This window comes from Agelaius tricolor, unplaced genomic scaffold, assembly GCF_023055355.1.
Source record: "Agelaius tricolor isolate 1412-34295 unplaced genomic scaffold, bAgeTri1.0.p SCAF_42, whole genome shotgun sequence".
NCBI classification, from domain to species: domain Eukaryota; kingdom Metazoa; phylum Chordata; class Aves; order Passeriformes; family Icteridae; genus Agelaius; species Agelaius tricolor.
Window position 1 is genome coordinate 2,198,793 of NW_027269302.1, and position 25,841 is coordinate 2,224,633.

The 25,841-nt window shown below is 55.8% G+C and overlaps 2 pseudogenes; one reads left to right on the forward strand and one right to left on the reverse strand.

Moving 5' to 3' along the window:
- Positions 1-842: 842 nt before the first annotated feature.
- Positions 843-25,841, reverse strand: part of LOC139603897 (zinc finger protein 436-like) — a 450,855-nt pseudogene continuing 425,856 nt past the window's right edge.
- On the forward strand, positions 20,005-25,534 carry LOC139603882 (class I histocompatibility antigen, F10 alpha chain-like; annotated as a pseudogene).

The following is a 25,841-nucleotide window of genomic DNA, read 5'->3' on the forward strand; positions in this document are numbered from 1 at the left end:
GCAGCTATTTCACTGAGCTTAATTAACAACAGAAATAAAAACTATAGAACAAAGTTACTTTAAAAAACAGTCCCAGCCCATATTTGATCCCAGTCCAGTTGATCCCAGTCTGTGTGGTCCTGATCCATATGGTCCCAGCCTGTGCAGCCCCAATCCAAAGGATCCCAGTCCGTATTTGATCCCAGCCCATATTTGATCCCAGTCTGTGTGGTCCTGCACACACTCCCAGGGTCTGGAATTCCAGTTCCCAGCCAGGAAAAAATGTTCCTGCCCTTGAACTTCCTTCCTATCCCCTCAACAAATTGCAATAAAATTATAAACAAAGAAAAAATAATTGAAATTAAATAAATTATAATAAAAAAAATCTCAACTCTTCTTTACAATACTCCAACTATGATTTAACTCAAACCAAAAATAACTATTACTATAATATTACCAATGCATATAAATAAACAAATTATATATCAAGAAATACCTTTTGAAAATTTTAACTCGATGACTAATGTACTTTAGATAAAAATATCTAAAGAAACTACCAAGCCATCTAACACCTCTTAGTTAAACAATTCATATAACAAATATACTAAACACAAAACCAAACACCACTACAATTTCTCAGACATTTCAACCAAACAATTAAACTTTAATAACATCCTTAAGTACTCTTGAAAAATTAAAATTATTTTCAAAAGATTAATTGTGTGTGGGTGGTTTTATTTCAATATTGGTTTTTGGATTGTTTGGGATAGATGATTTAAAAAATGGGATTTTTATAGGAATTGAATCAGCTGAGAAGGTGGCACTCTGCAAACAGAACTGACTGAAAATGAACGGGACAGAAATCAGTAACTCTGAAAGTTTTATTTGCTATCAAATACATCCTACACAATCCTCATCCCATTGCTTCAAATTGGGATCCCACTTCTCCCAATCTCCTTCCAACCCCATCTCACCCTGGTGGGTGTGGAATGGATTGAGTTTGGCATGGGATTGAGTTTTTTTGAGGAGGGAACAAGGAATTTGAGGTAGGATTGAGCCTTTTGGGGTTAAGACTCAGTTATGTTCAGTGGGGTTTGAGTGGTTTTGAGGTGACAGATCCATCCCTCTTGGATTTTGGAGTAGAGAGAGAGGGAGAAGAGAAAAAAATTAAGGCCAAACCAAAGGACAAACAGCCAGGAGTGTTCCCAACATGGATCACAGGGAATGTGAGTGACCAGGGCTGTGCCCAAAGTGCCTCCTCCAGTGGGGGATGGAGCTGCAGCAGCGCACGAAGCTCTTCCCGCACTCGGGGCACTCGCAGGGCTTCCCTTACCGGTGCCTCCGTTGGTGTCGGGTCAAGGTAGAGCTCCTGGAGAAGCTCTTCCCACACTGGGGACACTCGTAGGGCCTCTCCCCACTGTGGATGCGCCGGTGGGTGACGAGGGTGGAGTTGTACTTGAATCCCTTCCCGCAGTCGGTGCATTGGAAGGGCCTCTCCTCTGTGTGACTCTGATAGTGCAGGAGGAGATTGGAGCTGGTCAGAAACCTCTTCCTGCATTTATCACACTCGTAGGGCCTCTCCCCTGTGTGGATGCGCCGGTGCTTGACGAGGTCAGAGTTGCGCTTGAATCCCTTCCCACAGTCGGGGCATTGGAAGGGCCTCTCCTCTGTGTGACTCTGATAGTGCTGGAAGAGACTGGAGCTGGTCTGAAACCTCTTCCCACACTCGGAGCACTCATAGGGCCTCTCCCCAGTGTGGGTCCTCTGGTGCCTGATCAGGCTGGAACTCTGGCTGAAGCTCTTCCCACACTCCCCACACTCGTAGGGCCGTTCCCCAGTGTGGATCCTCTGGTGCATGATCAGCACGGAGTTCCACCTGAAGCTCTTCCCACACTCCACGCACGTGTGGGGCTTCTCCCCATCATGGAGCTGCTCATGGAGCACCAGCTCCGAGCTCTGGCTCCATCTCCGGCCGCCTTCCCGGCCCAGGCTGCCTCTTTCCCCCTCACATCCCCGCCATCTGCGTTTGCAGCCCCTCCTCGTGCGGCATCTCCGGGCCTTTTCCTCCCCGTTGGCTTCCTGCGCCGTGGAGCCGCTCAAAACGGCCTCTGCCACCAGGTTCTGCCACGGGCATTTGTCCTCCCTGCTCTCCATGCTCAGCTCCTGCTCTGGGCGAGGAAGGACAAGGACAGCATGGGATTTGCCTCCGTGCCACAGGCAAGGGCAACGAGATCCCCCCAGGCCGTCTCTGGGGACGCACTGCCCCCTCTTGGCTCTCCCCATTTCGGGATGCCGGGGCTCTTTGGGCTCCCGGGCTCCCTTCTCCCCTCATTCTCTGCTCTGCGCTGCAGCGGCTCCAAGGAGTCCCCCCTGCCCCTCTCCAGGCTCTTGAGGCTCCCGCCAATGGCGGCGCTCCCCCCTCTCTGGCCTCCCCACTTTGGCCTCCTGGGGGACACAGGGCTCTGCTCCTCCAGGCTGCCTCTGCCGGCAGCCGCCACCGCCACCCCCCGATGTCCCCCCGAGGGGTCCGGGCCAAAGGAGAGGCAAACTGGGCAAACTGGGGGCAGATCACAAAGCTAAGGATGCAGCAGAAAATGGAGCTGAGTTAGTTTAATATTAACTCCAAACGAGGAAAAGCAGGAAATTCCAAAGTTTAGGGAAGCCGAGAAAAAAGAATTAAACAAGATAGGAAATGAACAAGATAAATCAGAGTAATAGAAACTTCTACATGGAAGACAATTACTTAATAAAATGTGCTTACTAGGAAAAGATTAGAAGACGTGCATCAGAAACCCCACTGGCGTACTCAAGCTTTGTGTGATCATTTTTTAAGGAATTTTGGGTGCACTGGGATTTTTGGTGTAGCAAAGCAAGTCACAGAAAGATGCTTAATTTGCCAAAGGATAAATAAAAAGGTGATGAGAAAAACAACATTAGGAGGTCATGAGTTAGCTCGTCGACCATTTCAAAATATCCAAGCAGAAGTTTAGATTTGTTAGGTTCTGGATTTATTTGGAAAAAAACCCATTTAATCTAGAAGAAAGAGAAGATGCCATATGTTAGACAGGAGATTTTAGGAGAATAAAAATCTTTGAAGTATCAGAAACACCCGAGGAAAAAAACAAGAAAATAAAAAGGGGAAATGAAAGGGAGGGGAACAAGAGGAAAAGTCAGAAAGAGAGTGGGATCCTCTGCAGGTCTTGCCCCCTCCGTTGGCGGCCGAGGCGCCTGTCCCGGGTCCCGGCTCGCTGCCCGCCTCAGCTCCGCCTGCCCCGGTTTCCATCCCAGGTGCGGGCTCACTGCCCAGGGCAGCTCCACCTGCCCCGGCGCTGGCGGTGAATTTGTGTGCCCTGGCCCCACTGCCCGGCCCGCGGCCGCTCTGCCGGCCATGCTGGGCAAGATGGGGTTGCTCTGTCCTGCCGCGTGGGCCGAGGTCACCGCGCCGACCGCACCGAGGGCGGGTCCCAGCCATCCCATCCCCGGCTGCCCTGCCCGTGCCAGCTGCGCTGGGCAGCGCCGCTGCTTCTGCCGGGGTCTCCCACCTGCCTTTTCTCTGCCGGGAGCTGCCGGATCAGCCGCCATAAGCCATGTGGGGGCTGCCCACGCTCCGGCTCGGCCTCCACGGGAAGATCCCCCTCTGGCGATTCCGGCAGCAGACCCTGCCCACACTCCGACCGAGCCTCGGCGGGATATCCTCCCCTGACCCCTCCTGCTCTGAGTTACGTCCCCTTGGTAACCACAGCTCCTGCTGTTCAGGGAAAATCCCTCTCTCTACAGGAAGCACCTTATCGAAACACTAGGAGATCAGTTAAAAGGCAGCCCTCTCCAAATTCTTTCCCAAAACACGGGAGAAAGGCTACAGAAGGTAAAAAAGTGAAAGAGTTAGATGAAGGGATTGCTCTATTGCCGTTAAGAGAGGTTCCCATGGCAGGGATGCGTTGCCCCGCCCCGCGGGAGCCACCGGCGCCCCTGCCGGCCGTGCCCGGAACTGCACCCAAGCGGAAAGCGCCGCAGCCGAAAGGCCGGGACCGGCTCCGGGCTCTGTTTGTTGGCACTGCCGGAGCTGTTTATACACACTACTATTATTATATTATACACACTAGTAAAGAACTGTTATTCCTAATCCCATATCTTTGCCTGAGAGCCCCTTGATTTCACTATCCTAAAAATTAAGAGGGAGGGGGTTTGCATTCTCCATTCCAAGAGAGGCTTTTTCTGCCCTCCCAAGCAGACGCCTGTCTTGTAAAGCAAGACAAGCACCCACAGGCACTGAGGGGGGCTGCAGGAGGGGCAGAAGAAGGCCCTGCAGCACTTGGGCACAAAGGCCCAGCAGGTGAATGCAAGAAGGGAGCAGCAAAAGGCCAAGCTGAAGGCAAAGGCCAGGGCAGAGCTCCTACAGCCCCTGAGGGATCAGCCCCAGGGCCCAAGGGGGCCCCAGCACCCAGGGCACGGCTCGGCCACAAGCACCCGGCAGAGGCATTGCCCTCCTCGGCAGGGCACAGCCCACCCAAACAGCCCCTGGCAAGGAATCAGGGCTCCGGCTGCAGGGCACAAGGACACTGCAAGCAGAGACAGCAGCACCCTCAGGACCAGCAAGTCCACGCTGTGATGGACATGGATTGGCAGGGCTGACACAGCTCCCATCACACCAGGGACCCTCCACACTGGAGCCCTTGAGAACATTCAGGTGGGTCTGCATTGAGAGGAGGCATTTTCTGATGGACACAGGGGCCTCTCAATCTGCTCTGAATCTTAGACCTAAAGGGGAAAATAGTAAAGGAATATTTTAATTTTTAGGGGAATGAGTGGGAAAGATGAGCAGGTATGATTTGTTCAACCACTATTAGAAGCTGTGGGGGATAGGTTTGAAATAAATGAATTTCTTTTTCTTCCTCCTGTGATTGTAATTAACTAGGAAGGAGTTTGAGAGCTGGATTTTAATACTGTAAAAAGGGATACAGAGGCTAGTTCTGTTGTACCTCTGTGTCAAAAGTGTGACAAGGCCTATGCTGAAGTGAACCCAGAAGTGTGGGCAGCCCCAGGGAAATACAGAAAATTAGATATGGAGCCTCTACAAATTAAAGCAACCAGGACAAGCAATACCCTGTTCCAAGAGAGGGAAGGAAGGGCTCACAGCCTGGTATTGAGTCCCTGTTAAAGGCAGGGCTTTTGGAGCCAAGGATGTCTCCCTACAACACTCCTATCTTGCCAGTCAACAAACTGGATGGATGGACACAAGGAGGAAACACAGAATTTTCAAGTGTTAAAATTAAGATTAACTGAGGCGAGTGGCCTGGGCCTTCCAGACAGGGAAAAAGAATTTGAATTATAGGTGGACGTTAAACAGGGTCTTGCCAAAGGAATTCTTGTGCTAAAATGTTTAACCCAGTGGCCAGAGAGCAGCCTCATTGTCTGCAGAATTGTGCAGCCACAGCTTCCGTGGGAGCAGAGGCTGAAAACTGATGACAACAGGAGGATCTCCTAGAGTTCAAGTCTGGCAGCAAGTTAAAGCTTTGACAACCAAAAGAGCCTCTAAATGGATGAGCAGGGCTCGGTGATTACAGTATGAAACTTGTTCAGTGGCACAGGAGGATTCAGAACTGAGGACAGGGCAAGGGTTTAACCCAGCCTCCTGTTTGAACAGCCTGGAGAGGGGCTGGCAAGGAACCCAGGACTGCACTCAAGGGACAGAGCTCCCGAGCCAGGCTGGGAGAGATTGATGGGACATTCCCTGGCCTGAGGGAGACAATGTGTTTGTGGATGGCTCTGCAAGGGCAGCAGAAGGGAAAAGAGCTACAAGACAGGCTGTTATTAAGGAAGGGGAATCAGACAAAGCGCAGGTCACCGCCCCATGCTCAGCTCAACCCGCAGAGCTGTGGGTGCTTGTAAGAGCCTGGCACTGAAATGCCCTGAGCAGGAAGGCTTCAAAATCTTCTGCTGACACCATGGCACCTAACAGGGGGCAAAAGCAATTCTGACTGCTTCAGCAAGCACTGGATCACTTATTAACCTATTGCTAAAACAAATAATTCAAAGATAATGGATTGTGGAAGCAATAGATTCAGATGGGGAACTCATTTTACAGGAAAGACCCTTCAGGGGGTTATGGCAGCTTTAGGAATACAATGGGACCTCCATAACCCCTGGCAAGCCCAGAGCTCGGGTTGGGTAGAAAGAATGAATGGGGAAATAAAGAAACACCTTTGGAAGCCGGAGATGGAAACCAAGATGCCATGGGTACAGCTTTTGCCATTGGCCTTGGCAAGGAAAAGAGCCAGACCCAAGGCAGATATTCAATTATCTCCCTTGGAATTCATGTCTGGAATTCCTTACCTGGGCAATTCTCCACCTAGTGCAGGGTGGAAATAAGGGATGTAAATTTAAGGCAGGCTGTAGCCAGGATCCTGTCTCCTGTGGAATCTCTCCCCCAGGAAGCTGGGCTGGCACAGAGCCTGCCCTGGGACTTTGCTGTTGCCAACACCCAGCCAGGCCATCGGCTCCTGCCTAAGGAGTGCAAAGCAGCACCATTGGTGGCCAAGGGGCCCACGCCAAGTGTCCCTGAGGCCAGAAACAGCCGCCAGCACAGCTGAGCACGGGGGACCCCTCAGCCTGGCCTCAGGGGCTCTGAAGCCCCGGAGATTTGCACTTCCCGCCCGCAGCAGGACCATGGGAGCCGCCCTGAGCCTGCCCTGAAGGCAACGCAGCAGCAGCCAGGGCTCCACAGCGGGCCAAGCCCCTGGGCCTGCCCACAGATCCTCTGCTCAAACCCTCGGGAATCCTGGCCACCCTCCCCTGGCACCTCCAGCCACTGCGGCCAAGCCTCGCTGCCGCTGCTGCAGCTCCAGCGCTGGCTGGGCCTGCACTGCCACAGCTGCTGGGGAGCACCGCGGCACAATTCCACCCTGGGGCTCACTCACACCCACACTCTGGGCTGCCTGCGACTGCATTGCTGCAAAATGTACCCATTCTGGTTCTTTTAAATCTTATTTCTCTGCTCAGAAAGGTTTCTCTACTCAAAGGTTTGCCTTTGGGAAAGAAATTTTAAAGGTTTTATTTAAGGTGTTCCCAGTCTGTTCGGATGTTAAACTCATCTCCACCACTCAATGGAGACGAGTTTAACATCCGAACAGACTGGGAATAGCCCAAAAGACACCCACAGAGATAACGACCAGCAACAAAACATCAACGCCCCGCAGCAAACAGCAACCAACAGCTACCCCAGACACTGCCCCGGGCACAGCTGGAGACACCTGGTCTGGAAAAGGCTGAGAAGGAAATCCAGGAGTGTGGACTGAATTCACAGCAGAGGGGAAGAAATCCGAGTCTAAAAGGAAACCAAACACTAAAAACTTACACGACTTGGAAGCAATGAACATTAAAGCAGTGGATTTAGATTGGTTCAGACTACATAAAGTTTAGGAAAAATCGAGTAAAACTGACATGTCATGGAATGATTTTTCCTGCACAGCCGGGCTATGTGTGGATGAAAGTATTTCTGTTGCACATCCTGGCCAGAACCAAGCAATGCCTTGACTCTCTCACATGAAAGAGATTCTTGGAGAGTTTTTGTTTTCCCTACAGTTTCAGTGATAAGATTACTGTGGAGAGCTAGGGACTTGCGTGCGGAAGATCTCGGGCTGTATGGGTAGATAAGAAGCTCCCCCTCACCCTGCAGTCTGACCTTTGCTCTGTACCCAGCCACACCCGGCCGGACATGAGTAGAGGGAAATGACACAGACTGCCCAAACCATAAATACCCCCTGAGACCCCTCAATAAACACCATTTTGCTGTCCACCACATTGGTGTATGTAGCATTGGACCGAGTGACCCTGGGCCTTGGGTCACCGTGCCGGACCTCCCGAACCAGGTCGCTAGGCCTAACGGCAACATCTGGTGCCGAAACCCGGGAAAATTGCAGCGCCCGGAGTTCGGGATTTCGCCTGGACAGGGGACCGGCGGCTGCACAGCAGGCCTAGTGCAGCGGGGGGGACGCCCCCGGACCAGCGTGGACCATGGAAGCCATAGCGAAGGTCGTAACTCAGATGCATGCTCAATGGGGGATTGATTGTAAGCTAAAAGATTTATGTCTTGCTATACCGAGACTTATTAAGCTGGGGGCGATAGACAGCCCGGTGGATATTCTCCATCCGGAGATGTGGGATACTTGTACGAAGGTTTTAGCTGAGGAGACTATTTCCTCAGGCTCAGGGAAAGCTCTAAAGTCATGGGGCAGAGTCGTGCAGGCTCTGCAGAAAGCTAGAGAAGAACAGGAGACCTGGAAAGCCGCGCAGGCTTGGTTATTAGCCGCGCCGCAGTTAGGGGTGAGCGCGGCAACGCAGACCGCAGAGGGCTTCGATCAGATCGGCACCGCGGAACCGCGAGCGCCGGATTCCCCCGAGCAGATCGCCTTACCATCGGGGGGGAACACGCGCGGGCGTTTTGGCGGGGGTTAATGGAAGAAGCGCTGGAGGCGGCGAAATTGCCGGACCCCAAAGGGGTGGATAAAAGCGCACCCCCTCCATATCCGTTTGAAAATGGCGCCGAACCGCGTGTTCAGGGCGGAAAGGAAAACACGGCGGGCGGAAATGCAGTCAGCCTGCTTAACAACGCATGCGCGGGCAAGCGGGGGGATGGGGCGGCCCCCGCGGAGGAGCGTAAGGCCAATCAGAGCGCTCAGTTCACTTTAGGTCCTTATAGGGCAAGGACCTCCCCCAGTAGGAGGCGGGGGGACCCCAGGGGGAGGGAACGGCCCGACCCCCACAAGAAGGGGCGGGGTCGGAGCCCGAGAAAAAGGCAGAGCAGCCCGGAAACGTCCGGGCAGTCGACTTCCGACTCGGACTCGGACTCGAGCTCCGAGCTCGAGAGGGGATTGGGGAGTTCCGACTCGGATTCGGGTTTTAACAGAAGGAGAGCAGCAGCATACAAGGTCACTAGCCACAGCGCTCCTGCATGGGTGAAGGGGATACCGGAGAAAGATCGAACTCCGCTTACAGACTGGCGGAAAATAAAAATAGCGTGTGCTGAATGGACTCCGTCGGCGAAACTGGTGTTACCGGTTCGGGTGGGGGGAGCCGGCGGGAATCAAAGGACCTATTCCCCAGTAAACCCGAAAGACGTGCAGGCAATTATTAAAGCAATTGCAGATAGGGGAATTAATTCTGCCATGGTTTCCACACTCATTGACAGCGTTTTTGGAGGGGATGACATGTTACCTTTTGATATTAAGCAGACTTGCAGAATGATTTTTTATGGGGCAGGGATGATCGTTTTTAAGCAGGAATGGGAGGATAACTGTATTAAGCAGCTGGCCCTGGTAACAGGGGCAGACCATCCACTGCACGGCTCCAGCATACAGAGGCTAATGGGCACAGACCCTACAATGATCACCCCTCAGGCACAGGCTGAGGGCTTGCAGGCACATGAGGTTATGACAACAACCCGTGCTGCCCGAGAAGCCATCCGTGTTGCTTCCAAAGTAATAGCCAAACCGTCGCCTTGGTCCACAATAAAGCAGAGTGAGAGTGAAAGCTTCACTCAGTTTGTGGATCGTTTACAGGCTGCCTTGGACTCCTCAACATTACCCTCAGAGGCAAAGGGTCCTGTGCTGGCAGAGTGCCTACGCCAGCAATGCAACTCAGCCACCAGGGACATTTTAAGATCACTGCCGCAAGGGTCTAATCTAGCTGCCATGATCAGACACGTTGCAAAGGAAGAACACCTAGCTCCCATTCAGGCAGCAGTTCACACTGCAATAACGAGTGTCATGGCATGCTTTAAGTGTGGCCAAGCTGGGCACGTGGCAACAAACTGCCCCCAGTCAGGGCGCCCACCAGCAGCTGCTCCACCACGCCAGGGGAGACCTAGGGGACCATGCTGGGCATGTGGAAAGAAAGGGCATTTAGCTAAGGAATGCAGATCCAGGCATCAGGGAAACGGGAGAGGGAGGGGGCAGCCGGGCCATATCCAGCCTCCTCCCACCTGGAACATGCAGCGGCCCAGCTACAGCAACCCCCAATGGGGCACAGGGCTTTCATGCCCACCACCACCACCCTCTCAGGGAATGACCAACTTTGTCGCCCAGCCAATGGCTCAATCGAACCCATCTGCACCTCAGGAATACCAAGAACGGCTCCCTGGGGCCGAGGCCCCTGGGTGGCTTTGGCCATGAAAGCATGGGAACGGGACCCATGGGTGGCCTTCGCCGCGAAGGTGGGGAAACACCCACTGATCGTGTGGGCAGTGTGTCGTCTCCACAACAGCTCCGACGACTCGGCCATCTGCCTTCCCTTTTGGGTGGACACAGGGTCAGATGTCACCGTCATCCCAGACATACATTGGCCTCGACCATGGAAGCTAGAAGTAGCCTCCATGGTGGGCGGAGTTGGAGGGCTGTCCCGAGCCCACAAGAGCACCCAACCAGTGGCAATAACCCTCTGCACCGAGAGAGGACCGGGAAGAACTATCACCCTCACCGTATATGTGATGTCGGACTGCCCACCCTTGCTAGGGAGGGATGCCCTAGCCCTGCTGGATGTTAGGGTGACAAATTTATTCTAAGGGCCACTGTCGCGTACCCGCCATTGCCCATCAAGCTGACTTGGAAATCAGCCGACCCAGTGTGGGTCGAACAGTGGCCCTTGTCAACGCCTCGAATGACTGCCCTCATTGAGTTAGTTAGCCGTGAGAATTACACAAGAATCATATAGAACCCTCCACGAGTCCATGGAACACTCCTATCTTCGTAATACCTAAGCGATCTGGTGAAGGCTTTCGACTCCTGCACGACTTGCGAGAAGTGAACAAGAGAATCCAGCCTATGGGCCCTGTGCAGACTTCGCTGCCCATGAACTCTGTGATACCGAAAGGACAACCCTGTGCAGTGCTCGACATCAAAGACTGCTTCTTTTCTATTCCCCTGCACGAAGACGACAAGGAGCGTTTCGCCTTCTCCATCGTCTTCCCGAACAGCCAGCGGCCCAACCTACGCTTCCAATGGAGGATGCTTCCACAAGGAATGCTCAACTCCCCGACCATCTGCCAGATCACCGTGGACCGAGCGCTAGCACCAGTCCGGCAGAGCAATCCAACTGTAACCATCGTGCAGTACATGGATGACATCCTGATCGCCGCACCATCCATGAGACAAGTGGACCAGCTGGTGTCTACCATCTCCGAGACCCTAAGGACAAATGGCTTTGAGGTAGCGAGTGCAAAAATAAAAAGGGGACCGTGCGTGACCTTCCTAGGAGTGGGAATCACAAGCTCCTACATAACTCCTCCCCAGATGAAAATCCGCCGAGACATCAAGACGCTCCACGACATGCAACAGCTGGTAGGGTCCTTACAGTGGCTCCGCAACATCGTCCTGATTCCTCCCGAGGTCATGGACCCTCTGAATGACCTCTTGAAAGGGAAGAACCCATGGGAGCAAAAAACCCTGACACCGGCAGCGGTAAGCTCGCTCAACTTCATCGAACGTCAGATGTCAGAGAGCATGCTCGCCAGATGGGACTCAAGTGCTCCAGTCGATCTGTATGTCCACTTCACAAAAAAGGGGGGAGTGGGAGCCTTAGCCCAAGGACCCCCTGACAAGGCCCAACCAATACTATGGGTGGTCTTGGGGAAACCGTCGCGTGCCTTTTCCCCGGGAGTTGAGTGCCTCTGCAGCCTCATCATGAAAGGCAGGAAACTCGCCCTAAGACATCTGGGCATCGAACCTTCCAGGATAAGCTTGCCTCTCCGCAAACAGCTCTCTGCGCAGTCAACAACAATATCGGAATATCTAGCCATGGCCCTTACAGGCTTTGGAGGAGAGATTCGCTACGCGGAAAAACCCCCTTGGACTCGGCTGCTCACGGTCATCGATATCGACCTCCCACCAAAAGTACTTGACCGACCGCGGGCGGGACCAACCATCTTCACAGACGCATCATCACAGACCTCCACCGCGGCGGCAGTATGGCAGTCAGGAGAACAGTGGCAATGTGTCAAGGCAACCGACCCCACGCTTTCGGTCCAACAGCTTGAAGCAGCAGCTGTAGTGCTAGCGTGCGGACTGTTCCCAGAAGAACACATTAACATTGTGACTGATTCCATATTTGTGGCCAAGCTCTGCCTAGCCATGTCCGGACCAGGTGTGTCAGTGTCCACAGTGGCAACGATGCTGGAGGAAGCACTCTATTCACGGAAAGGCACCATATCAGTCATCCACGTCAACAGCCACGACCCGGTCAAGGGATTCTACCAAATAGGCAACGACAAGGCTGACGCCGCCGCAAAGGGCGTATGGACACTGAAAGAAGCTCGTCAGTTGCACGAATCCCTTCACATCGGAGCTAAAGCGCTTGCGAAAAGGTGCGGGATTTCTACTGTGGACGCAAAGCACGTCGTCGCTACGTGCCCCCACTGCCAGAAGTCGCCACTGTGGTCGAGTGGCGTCAACCCCAGAGGCCTCAAAGCCTCAGAAATATGGCAAACAGACTTTACACAATGCCAGCTGTTGAAACCCTGAGCGTGGCTCGCGGTTACCGTAGATACGTACAGCGGCATGATCGTGGCCACACAGCATCTCAAGACCGATTCCAAAGCGACCATCCAACATTGGCTAACAGCCATGGCATGGCTTGGAGTTCCAAAACAGATCAAAACAGATAACGGCCCAAACTTCATCTCAAAGGTAGTCCAAGCATTCGCCTCGAAATGGAACATCGCCTTGGTGCATGGCATCCCACACAACAGCACCGGGCAAGCCATCGTCGAAAGAGCAAACCAGACTCTGAAAACTAAGCTGGAAGTGCTAGCAAAGGCAGAAGGCTTCACCAATGCCATTCCCCCGGGTGACCAGGCGCGCATGCTGGCAACTGCGCTGCTAGCGTTAAATCAATTCCCTAGGGGGGACGAAACAAACAGTCCTGCTCAGAGACACTGGGCCACTCGGGCGCTAGAGGAAGGCCCACGGGTGGTGATCAAAAATGAACTAGGGGAGTGGGAACAGGGTTGGAGATTGGTGCTCACGGGGCGGGGATATGCGGCTGTCAAAAAGGACGGGGACATTAAATGGTGTCCACTCAAATCTATCAAACCAGACCTTCATAGAGAAACTCATGAGAATTGTGAGACTTTGTTTGCAGGACTGGATCATTGGACGTCCCCGAACCTCATATTCCCCACTACTGGAAAAGAGAGAGAGGCCAACGAGCAACCCGACATCACCTGAGAAGCTCGCGCCATCAAAGTTAAAGCAACAACGGTGTTTCTGTGTAATTTTGCTGTTGGGGCTTGTTGCCAGAGGGCAAGCCAGCCCAGACTACTACCCTCATCAGCCCTTCAGGTGGGTCATGCAACATCTTACTGGTGACAAGATGCTCAGAGACATCATCACGCCAAACGCCCCGTCCTTCGTGCTTCGCATTACCGACCTGTTTCCGGGACAACCAAAGTTCTAATTGTCCCCAGAGTCCTGTATCTCCAGGAAGAGGAGGTGTACCGCTTGCTCGAGGAACCCAACCGGCTCTACAAACGAGAGGTGATAACAGGCATCACCATCGCAATGCTCCTCGGTTTAGGAGCTACCGGCGCTGCCACAGGCATCTCGGCCCTTACAACACAACATCAGGGACTGGCACAACTGCAGATGACAGTTGATGAGGACTTGCAAAGGATCGAGAAATCCATCTCTTCCCTGGAAAAATCCCTTTCCTCATTCTCAGAGGTTGTCCTCCAAAACAGGAGAGGACTGGACCTCTTATTCATGCAGCAAGGGGGCCTGTGTGCTGCCTTGAAAGAGGAATGCTGCTTTTATGCAGACCACACCGGAGTCGTCAGAGACTCCATGGCCGAACTGAGAAATCGGCTAAACCTAAGGAAAGCAGATAGAGAAGCTCAACAGGGCTGGTTCGAGTCGTGGTTCAACCGGTCTCCATGGCTCACCACCCTGATTTCTACCCTCATAGGCCCAGTCACTATAATCTTACTAACCCTAATCTTTGGGCCTTGCATGTTAAACAAACTGGTGCTATTTGTTAAAAGGCGTTTGGAAACGGCTAACATTTTGTTTCTTGAGCGCCGACAATTACTCTAAGGCGTGCCACTTACTAACACACTTACGATTTTACGCTAATTCTACTAACCCATGAAATTTTGTAACCTTTACATTTTATAACTTTATAAGATTTTTACTAATCATGAGGGGGGGGGAAATGTGGAGAGCTAGGGACTTGCGTGCGGAAGATCTCGGGCTGTATGGGTAGATAAGAAGCTCCCCCTCACCCTGCAGTCTGACCTTTGCTCTGTACCCAGCCACACCCGGCCGGACATGAGCAGAGGGAAATGACACAGACTGCCCAAACCATAAATACCCCCTGAGACCCCTCAATAAACGCCATTTTGCTGTCCACCACATTGGTGTATGTAGCATTGGACCGAGTGACCCTGGGCCTTGGGTCACCGTGCCGGACCTCCTGAACCAGGTCGCTAGGCCTAACGGCAACAGATTACAACATGAGAAACATTTTTTATAATAATCCTACTTTATATTGTCAGGTAGGTTTGGGACAGAAGGGTGAGAATCAATTTTTGGTCTGGGTTTTTCCATGTTCGCCTTTATGTTGCATTTTGCAAAACTGAAGAGCTTTAACCGTGATACTTTTAACTCTTAAATAGTTAATACTTTTCTTAAAAAAAGCAGATTCCGGGGGGCCACATGTGACTCACCAGATGGCAGCCCTGGAAGAGAAGCTTTGGTTCTAGTCAGCCTGGAGAGGAGCTTTAGGAATGCAAATGAACCCTGCTGGGGCAAAGCCTGGCCAATGTACCTGGGTCTCTTGCCTGGGGCAGGAATTGGGCTGGTTCCCCCTGCCCCTCACCCCGAGCTCTGCCTGCTTGCACTGATGGAATTTGCACAGCTCAAGGCAGAGCCCGGGGTGAGGATATCTGACCCTGCAAGAGAAACGGGTGAAGCTGCACAGGGAAACAGCAAATGGAGAATGTTGGGAAAACTTCACTATAAATAAATGGGGGGAATCATCCCTCTGCCCACTCCAACGTGTGCTGTCACTGTCTATATTATATGGGGTGGATTAGAGCACTGAGATGTTCTTGCTACCACAAGTTCCGGGAAATCAGTTGGGAATCCAAGTATTTGATGATTTAATTAGAGACAAATGGTCAATTGATGCAGCCCTGGCTGGAGAGAGCGGCCAAAGATGGGGAGAAGATGAACGGCCAGCAGAACAAATCCTACAACACCATGGACCAGCCCCTGGGAACCCAAACCAATTCATATCAGGAGCCACAGAACCCATTTCTCATTTCAATGGCACCATTAGATTACAAGCTGCCCTCGGAATAACCAACCAGACAGCTCCAGCTCCTGACCTTCCTGCTGAGCAATCCACTGAAATGAGGAACACAACATTTCACCATGGGATGGGATCAGATCATCTGTTAGCAGAGAAAAGAGGAGTTTGTGGAAAATCAAATGACTCAAACTGGTCTTGGCAAATAGATGACAAAGCCAAAGTGGTGAAACAGATAACAAAGGAAACAAAAAAGCAGCTCATGTACCAGTCCAAACGTGGAAAGGATGGGAATGGGACATGGTTTTGTGGTTCCCTGGCAGACCATGGGTTAAACGAATGCTGCTTCTGCTCTGATGTGCTACAGCACCTCTCACCTTTTTACCATGCTCCACACCTTGAGAGTGCAGCTCATTCAGCAGCTGAGCGGGGGCCAGGGACTTGTAGATAAGGAAGTAACGGGCGAAACCACCAGCTTCAATAAATGTTATTAATTAACATGGACTGCTGCTCACAGAAAGTCCCGCTAAATTCCTGAACGTCGAGAACAAAAAAGACTTAACAGAGCCGTGAATATCGGCTGTTCTACAAAAGTGGGGGTGCACATTAACGAGGACGTGCAGTTGGCAGATCGGGAGGTCTGAACCTTCCAAGTACCTCAGCCAGTGGGCAAAGGGAGAGGGAGATGAGCCGGGAAAATGAGGATAAAAAGGAGGCTGCGAACTACAACAATGGCAGCGAGCGCACGGCAAATGCCCCACGGCCTCTCCCTCTGCTCAGCAATAAAGTCACTTGTACAGGACTCCTCTGTCTCCTCGGGGCACGGAAACCTCCGGCCACGTGAATTTCCCCGCACAGCCCCGGGCACGGGGCAGCCGCCCCTGTGCCAGCCACAGGAACCGGGCCGAGCCAGCGCTGCTCCGGCAGCGGCTCCTGCCGAGGCAGCGGCCGCAAGGAGACCGCGGGCAGCCGCTCCCGCAGCGCCCTCACGGCAGCGGCACCACGGGCCGGACACGGCACAAGGAACCCGCCTGAGCCCCCTGCCGCCCCCGAGGCCCGCAGCGAGCCCCGAGCCCCCGCACAACCCAGCGCGGCTCCCACCTGCGCTGCGGCCGCCTCCCAGCTCCGCCGCCGCCTCACCGGTGGCTCCCGGTCACTCCCAGTATGGTCCAAATCACTCCCGGTAGGATCCCAGTTGCCCCCGACACGGTCCCAGCGGCTCCCAGTCATGCCCTGTATGGTTCCTTTCACTCTCAGTCCCTCTCAGGAAGAGCCCAGTGTGGCCCCAGGCACTTCCAGTATGAGCCCGGTCACACCTTACCCGATGCCATTTGCCCCCGCTGTGGTCCCAGTTGCTGCCAGTATAAGTCCAGTCACCTCCAGTTTGATCCCAGTTACTCCCAGACACTCCCAGTACTATGCCAGTCACTCCAAGTGTCACCCCATCAGTCCCAGTATGATCCCAGTATGACCCCAGCATGGGGCAGCTGCTCCCAGTATGATCCCAGTTGCTCCCTGCATTATTCCAGTTTCTCTTCTTCACCCCTACTACAGATCTGATCACTCCCAGTATGATTCCAGTCAGTCCCAGGATGATCCAAACCATTCCCAGTCCCTCCCAGTCCAATCTCAATTGTCCCCTGCATGTTCCCAGTAGCCCTCAGTGTGGTCCCAGTATATCCCAGTATGATCTCTGCTGCCTCAGTTCTGCTCCCAGAGGGTTCTTTTCCCAGTCTGTCCCAGTCCATTCCAGTCTGTCCCAGTCTCTCTCCAGCAGCTGCTGCCCACCCCCCCCTCCCAACCCCATTCCCGGGCACTGGGACCCCCCTCTGCACCCCCTTATCCTGCCCCAACACCCCCCTGCACCCCCTTTCCCGGGTATCCTCCTCTCCCAGCCTCTGGATCCCCCATTTCCGTGAGCCCAGGGAGCCCCGGGCCCCCATTCCCGGCCAGCCCGGGGCACCTCAGCCCCAGCCTCCCTTTGCTGGGAAACCCGGCCTGGGCACGGGGCTCTGCGGCCGCTCTGGGATTTATGATCCCCCAAAGGAAAGGGAGAGAACAGCAGAGAGAGAGAGAGCGAGAGAGAAGGAGATTGGGAATCAGGGATCGGGTCCCAGCGCCCAGCCCTGCTCCGCCGGGGGTGGGACCCGCACCCGCAGCAAAAATTGGCTCCGCTGCTCCCGCTGCTTGCCCGGCTTTGGGCCGAGCCCAGCGGGGTCCGGGCAGAGTTTGAGCGCAGGGCCGGGAGTTCAGCAGAGCCCGGCCCGGGGGTCCCGCAGGGCGCGGCCCTGGAGGGTCCCAGACGGATCCCCGAGGGATCCAGAGGGGTGCCAGGAGGGGATCCAGGTGAATTCCCTGGAATTCGCCCTTTCCCCCTCCCCCCGCGCTCCCTCGGGCACTTTCGCTTTCGCGTCTCTGCAGCCGCGATCGGGGACGGCTGCGATGGCCCCAGCGCTGGGGCTGGGGGTGCTCCGGGGGCTCCTGGGGCTCCTGGGGGACCCGGGGGCCGCGACCAAAGGTGAGTGGGACCCCCCGAAACCGGGACCCCCCTGAACCGCAATTCCCGGGCACCGGGACCCCCTTGATCTTCCATTCCCGGGCAGGGGAACCCTCCTGAACCCCCATTTTGGGTCATGTCACCCCCCCTCACTCCACTTCCCCAGCACCGGGAGCCCCCTGTACCCCCTCATCTGGCACCGAGATCCCCTGAACCTCCATTTCTGTTCACCGGGACCCCCCTGAACCGCAATTCCTGGGCACCGGGAACTCCCTAAACCTCCATTCCCGGGTACCGGGACTCCCCTGAACCCCCATTTTCGGTCCTGTGACCCCCTCAGCACCCTTTTTCAGCACCGGGACCCCCCTGAACCCCCATTCCTGAGCACGCGGACCCCCTTGAGCGCCCATTTCTGGGCACAGGGACCCCCCTGTACCCCCTTGCCCAGCATTGGCACCGCCCTGTACCCCCTCATGTGGCCCCAGGACCCCCCTGAATCCCCATTTCTGGTCACCGACGCCCCCGGAACCGCAATTCCCGGCCACCAGGACCCCCTTGAATCCCAAATTCCTGGAGGGAAACTCCCCCCGAACCCGCATTCCCCGGCACGGGAACCCCCTGAACCCCAATTTTTGGGCACTGGGACCCCCATGCCCCCCCTAATCCGGGCCTAGGATCCCCCCACACCCCCGTCAGTGCTCTGGGACGCCCTGCACGCCCATTCCCGGCCACCTCGTCCTTCCCAGACCCCAGACCCGCCCTTTTCCTCGGCTTTTGGACCCCCAGATCTCCCAAATTTCGGTGTCCCCCCAGTTCTTCATTCCCGGCGCTTCCTGGAAGGGGTTCCAGGGGATCCCGGAGGGTCCCCTGGGGTTCCAGGGGGTCAAGAGAGCCCCCTTGAACGTTCATTTCGGGGCACTGGGACCCCCCCTGTACCCCCTTCCTCAGCCCCGATAACCCCTGCACCCCCTTATCTGCAGCCTGGAACCCCCTGAGCCCCCATTCCCGGGCAGGGAAACCGCCCTGAACCCCAAGTTCTGGGCACCGGGATCCACTACATCCCCTTACCCGGCACCGGGACCCCCTAAACCTCAATTTTCAGGCACCAGGACCCCTTGAACCCCGGAACTCGGGAATGGAACCCCCCGGAACCCCATTCCTGGGCACCGGGACCCCAGTGCATCCCGTTATCTGGCCCTGGGACCCCCTGCACCCCTTTTCCCAGCACCAGATCCCAGCCAGGCCATTATCTGGCACCGGCACCCCTGAACCCCCATTCCTGGGCACCGGGACCCCACTGCATCCCCTTATACAGCACCAGGACCCCCTGAGCCCCCATTCCACTGCACCAGGACCCCCGTGCACCCCCATATCCGAGACTGGAACCCTCCCAAACCCTCCGTTCTCAGGCACAGGGACCTCCCCCTGCACCCCCTTATCCAGCACGGGGACCCTCCTGCACCCCCTCATGCAGCACCAATGCCCCCCCGCACCCCCTTTCCCGGCCCTCCCCCTCTCAGACACCCCAGCCCCCGCTTTTCCTTGACCCCAGCACCCCCTGGGCCCCCACTCCTGCCTTCCACAGCCCCCACCCACCACCTTCCTCAACACCGGGGCCCGTGCACCCCCTTTCCTGGGCACAGGGATCCCCTGGACACCCCATTGCCCTCACCCCCCTTTCCTTTATTCGGGACCCCCTGAACTTCCTCTCCCGGGCATGGGAACCCCCCCTGTACCCCCTCATCCAGGACTGGGACCCCCTCCTGGACCCCCTTCACGTGTTCCGGGACCCCCTGCACCCCTCCCCGCCCCTCCCGCCCTCCCCAGACCCCAGACCCGCCCTTTTCCTTGACCTTTGCACCCCCAGATCTCCCAAATTTCCCTGTGCCCCCAGTTCTCCACTCCCGGCGCTTTCTCAAGGGGGTCCCAGGGGGTCCCAGGTGGTTCTCAGAGGGCTCCAGGGCGGTCGCAGCGGGGATCCAGAGGGATCCTGAGGGATTCTCTGGAATTCCCCCGCCCCCTCCCCCCGCCCTCCTCGGTCCCTTTCGCTTCCGCGTCCCAACCTGCGAGACCGGGATCTGCCCGGCGACCGGTGACGTCACTGACAGATCGGGCTGCCATTGGCGAGCAGGAAACAGCGGGGCCAATGGCGGGGCCAGAGGCGCTCTGGAGGAGGAACCATGGCTGGGGCGGGGCCAGGGCTGTGGGCGGGGCTGCAGCGGAGCAGGGCCATGGCTCCAGCGCTGGCTCTGGGGCTGCTCTTGGGGCTCCTGGGGGACCCGGGGGGCGCGACCAAAGGTGAGTGGGAACCCCGAAACCGGGAACCCCCTAAACTTCCATTTCCTGAGCCCGGGAACCTCCCCATAGCCCCATTTTGGTTCCTGTGACCCCCCTCCATCCCCTTCCCCAGCACCGGCACCCACCTGTACCCCTTCATCTGGTACCGGGAACCCCCCTGTACCCCCACTCCTGGGCAGGGAAACCCTCCTGAACCGCCATTCTCGGGCATGCGAATCCACTGAGCCCCCATTCCTGAGCACGGGGACCCCTTGAGCGCCCATTTCCGGGCACCGGGGCCCACTTGAACCCCGAATTCCGGGAAGAGAATCCCCTGAACCCCCATTCCTGGGCAGGGAAAGCTCCTGAACCCCCATTCCTGGGCACCATGGGGACCCCCATGAACGTTCATTTCCTGGCAGCGGGACCCTCCTGCACCCCCTTATCTTGCCCCAGGACCCACCTGATCTCCCATTCCTGGGGATCAGGATCCCTTTGAATCCCGAATCGCGGCACGGGAACCCCCCTGAACCCCCATTCCTGGGCACTGGAACACCCCTGAATCTCCATTTCCGGGCACCGGGACCCCCCTGCACCCCCGTCAGTGCTCTGGGACCCCCTGCTTCCCCTTTTCGGGCATCCCCCTTTTCCCACACCCCAGACCCTTTGAACCTTTTCCATGATCTTTGGACCTCCCAGATCTCCCAACTTTCCGTATCCTCCCTTTTTTCCACTCCCGCCACTTCCCGAAAGGGGGTTCCAGAAGGTCCCGGGGGGGTCGCCGCGGGGATCCAGAGGGATCCAGGTGAACTCCCTGGCATTCCTTCTTTCCCTGTCCCCTTCCCCGCTTTCCCTCGGTCTCTCTCTTTCCCGTCTCCCAAGCTGCGTCCCCGGGATCCGCCCACCTCTCCCAGCCCCAGACCTCCCTTTCCGTGACCCAGGGACCCCCTGGAGCCCCATTCCTGCCTTTCCCAGCTCCCAGACCGCACTTCCCTCAGCACCGGGGACCCCTGGACCCCCTTTGGTGGGCACAGGGACCCCCTGGATCCCCCATCCCGCCTCTCCCAGTCCCTTCCCTGAACCCTGGACCCTTCCTGGCTCTCCCAGTCCCCCTTCCTGCCTCTTGGATGCCGCAGACCCCCCAATCTCTGCATCCCCACAGTTCTTCAGCCCCTGCTCGCCCTGTGGGGGAGTCTCAGGGTGTCCATGAGAGTCCCAGGGGGGATTCTGGGCCCTGGGACCCCCCTGAATTTTCACTTCTGGGCACTGGGACCCCCCTGCACCCCCTTATCCAGCACCAATCCCCCCCTACACCTCCTTTCCCATCCATCCCACCTTCCCCAGTCCCCAGACCCCCCTTTCCCTTGACCCTGATACCCCCTGGACCCCCCATTCCTGCCTTTCTCAGCCTCTGGCTCCCCCTTTCCTCTGCTTCAAGGACCCCCAGCCTTCTATTCCCAGGTCTCCCCACCCTGTGACCCCTTTCTCTGGCACTGGGGACCCCTGGAGCCCCTTTCCTGGGCACAGGGATCCCCTGGAACCCCCATCCCACTTTCCCAGTCCCTGCACCCCTCACCCCTTCCATGACCCTGGAACCCCCTGAGCCCCCTTCCTGGACACCAGCACCCCCTGCATGCCCTTTCCTGTCCATCCCACCTCTCCCACCCTGCACCACCCTTTCCTTGGCTCCAGGATCCCCGAACCCCTTCCCAGCTCTCCCAGTTCCCCTTTCATTGATCCATGATCCCCTCAGCCCCCCCAAATCTCTGTGTCCCCCCAGTTCTCCACTCCCTGCATTACCTGACAGTGGCGGTGTCAGAGCCCAGCGTGGGGATCCCCCAGTTCATGGCCATTGGGTTCGGGGATGGGATCCCCTTCGTGCGCTGCGACAGCGAGCGGGGCAGGACGGAGCCGCTGACGCAGTGGATAAAGGATGGAGTCGAGCCGGGATATTGGGATAGGGAGACCCAGAAGTGTGTAGGACACCAGCACGCGTTTGTCGAGGACCTGGAGACACTGGGGGAGCGGTACAACCAGAGTGGGGGTGAGTGGGGGGATCTGTGGGGCTGGGATGGGAACTGTAGGGCTGGGGTGAGGATCCATGGGGCTGGGATGGGATCTATAGGTGGCGGATGTGGATTCACAGGGCTCCAAGGGGGTGAAATGGGAATTCATTAGGCTGGTATGGGATATCTTGTGATCTATGGGTTGAGATGAGATCTGTGGGGTTGGGTTGAGATCCATGGGGTTGGGATGTGGATCCATGGGGCTGGGATGGGATCTGTGGGGTTGGCTTGTGGATCCATGGGGTTGGGATGTGGATCCATGGGGCTCCAAGGGGCTGGGATGAGGCTCTGTGGGTCTCCCTCAGACTCTGGTGCTCCATGGGGCTGGAATGGGGCTCTGTGGGGCTGGAACACAATTCCATGGGTCTCTGTGGGTACAATCCCCCCAGGTCTCCACACAAGGTTGCGAGTTTCTGGCTGTGAACTCCTGTCCGATGGGAGTGTCCGTGGATCCCACCTGGATGGCTACGACGGGCGGGATTTCATCTCCTTTGACCCGGAATCCGGGAGATTTGTGGCAGCCGACAGCGCTGCTGAGATCACCAGGAGGCGCTGGGAACAGGAAGAGGTGGCTGAGTATCGGACAAATTACCTGAAGCACGAATGCCCCAAATGGCTCCGGGAATACGTCGGATATGGGCAGGAGGAGCTGGAGCGCAAAGGTGGGAGCAGAATTCCTATGGGAGTTTGGGATCTGGGAATGGAGGACTTGGGAACACAGTAATTCCTGTGGGAATTCCATGGGTAGATCTCACCCCCATGCCATTCCTATGAAATTCCATGGTCAGATTTCACTCTAGTCCCATTCCAGTGGGAATTCCATGGGTAGATCTCACTCTCATCCCATTCCTGTAGGAATTCCATGGATAGATCTCACTCTCATCCCATTCCTGTAGGAATTCCTTGGATAGATCTCACTCTCGTCCCATTCCCATGGAATTTCATGGGCAGATCTCTCCCCCATCCTATTCCCATGGAATTCCATGGGCAGATCTCATCTCCATCCTATTCCAGCAGGAATTCCATGGTCAGAGCTCACCCCAGTGCCATTCCAGTGGAAATTCCATGGGTAGAGCACACCCCAATCCCATTCCCACAGAACTCAATGCATTAATTCCACCATTATCCCATTCCAGAGCCCCCTGATGTCCATGTGTCCGGAAGAGAGGAACACGGGACGCTGATCCTGTCCTGCCGTGCGTACGGATTCTACCCCAACACCATCGCAGCCAGCTGAATGAAGGGGGGTGAAACCTTGGATCAGGAGACGGAGTGGGGCGGGATCGTTCCCAACAGCGATGGCACCTTCCACCCCTGGGCCAGGATCGAGGCGCTGCCGGAGGAGCGGGAGCAGTACCGGTGCAGGGTGGAGCATCCCGGAATGCCAGGGCCCGGGATCTTCGCTTGGGGTGAGGCTGGGAATGTGGGGATTGGGAATTTGGAATTCCCAAATGGGGATTCCTCTCCCCCTCCTCACTACCCCATGTTTCCCAGAGCCGACGTCTGGCGGGAATCTCACTGTGGTGGTCGCTGTGTCTGTCATCGCTGCCATCCTCATCCTCATTGGATTCATTGTCTGGAAGCTCCAATCCGGTAACACACGGGATGGGGGTCGGGAAGGGGCATGGATCCACCCAGCACCGTTCTGGGAATCCTGTGCCACTGACGCTGATCCCACTTTGTTTCCACAGGGAGGAGGGACAGGAATGGATACAACCCAGCAGCCGGTGAGTTCCAATGGTGTATCCAGCTCTGGATCCCTTCTGTGCGGATCCCAGGATGGATCCTGGGGTTAATCCTGGTGTGTGATCCATGCTGGAATCTCATGGATCTTCTCTTTCTGCAGGAAAGGACATGGGAACCAATGGCTTGAGCACAGGTATGGAGCAGGATCAGGGTGGGATTCCAGAAGGGGATTAGGGCGGGATGGACGGACTGAGATCAAGGAGGGGTTTCAGATCAGAGCAGGGTCCAGAGTGGGATCAGGGGGAATTGTAGAGTGGGATTGGGGCTGGATTCTGGAGTGGGATCAGGAGGGATGGATGGAGCAGGATTGGTGTGGGAGGGATGGAGTGGGATCAGGGCTGGATTCCAGACAAGAATCAGGTGGGATGGAATGGAGCAGGATCAGGTTGGGGTTCCAGAGAAGGGTTGGGGCAGGATGGATGGGGCAGAATGGGGTGGGATGGATGGAGCAAGGTTGCAGCAGGATTGGGGTGGGATCACGTGGGATTCTGGAGCAGCTCCTGCTCTCCATGGGCTCCAGCCAGGTCCATCCTGTGGAATGGGGACAGGGACAGGGTGACACCGTGACCCTCTCTTATCCTGGCAGGAATCACTGCCTGAGCGATCCACAGAGCTGGATTCGGCCCCTTCCCTCTTCCTGGGAAAGCTGAGAGCTGCCAGCAGAGCTCATCCCACTGCTCCCACCCACCCCATGGCTCTTGCTAACAGATCCATTTCCGGTTTTCCAATGTTTTAAAGGCAAGAACCACAAATATGCCCAATCCTTCACTTCTGATGTGAAATTATCCTGCTTTGGGCAATAAATCTGGGTTCCCTCCTCCAGTGTCTGGCAGTTCATCTCTGGGAACCAGGAATGGGAATGGGGTCACTGGGACAGAGATGGAGACACTGGGAGCAGGGATGGGGGCACCAGGAGTAGGATGGGGACATGAGGAGCTGGATGGGGACACCAGGAGCAGGATGGGGACATGAGGAGCTGGATGGGGACACCAGGAGCAGATAGGGGTTTGTCAGCCACACCCAGCTCCATCCCCCGGGATTCATTTCCTGCCCTGTGTCCCATGTCCAAGGTGTCCCCAGGAGGGTTTGGCCACGTTGGGTTCCCGGAGGGGCAGCGTGATGGGGGTCAGGTCAGGCCAGGCCTTGTTGTCCCCAGTGGTCCTTGAGTGTCCCAAATCAGGGCTCGGGATCTCGGAGACGCTCCCTGGCCATGACCACGGCCATGACACATGCATGAGATGGCCGTGAGAATGACCATGAGTGACACAGCCCTGAGATGACCATGACATGGGATGACCATGACTGTGACCATGACCATGACACAACCACAACCCTGACCATGAGATGATTTGGACCAAAAGGTGACCATGGGTTGGCCATGGCACAACCACGGCCTTGAGGTGACCGTGACGTGATCGTGGCCATGAGGTGACAATGAAGTGACAATGACACGATCATGAGATGACCATTACAGTGAGATGACCCTGAGCATGAGATGATGGTGATCAGGAAATGACCATGACCATGAGATGATCATGACACAACCATGGCTGTGAGACAATTGTGAGACAATTGTGAGACAATTGTGACCATGAGGTGACTGTGAGATGACCATAACTGTGGGAAATAAGAAAAGCCTTACAGAATAAAGACCTTTTCCAACTTTGTTCAATCCTGTTCACTTCTGTTTGCCTAAAGGCATTCTGGGAAGATTCAGCTGTGGTTTGATGGCCAGAGAGTGGGTTGGTGGTCACCTCGTGTGCGAGGCAGGGATTGGCTGGGGAGATGCGCAGGCACCACATGATCAGAGAGCTGATTGGGTAAAGGGACACGTCAATAGCAGCACCTCAGTGGCAGATGTGGGAATCCGCAAAATTAGAGGGTCTTGGGAAAGCTGCAAGATGCAGGCCTCAGAGACAGCAGAACTGTGAGTAGAGCTAAGCAGCAGCCGTGAGATAGGTCAGCAGAAAAAGTATTTA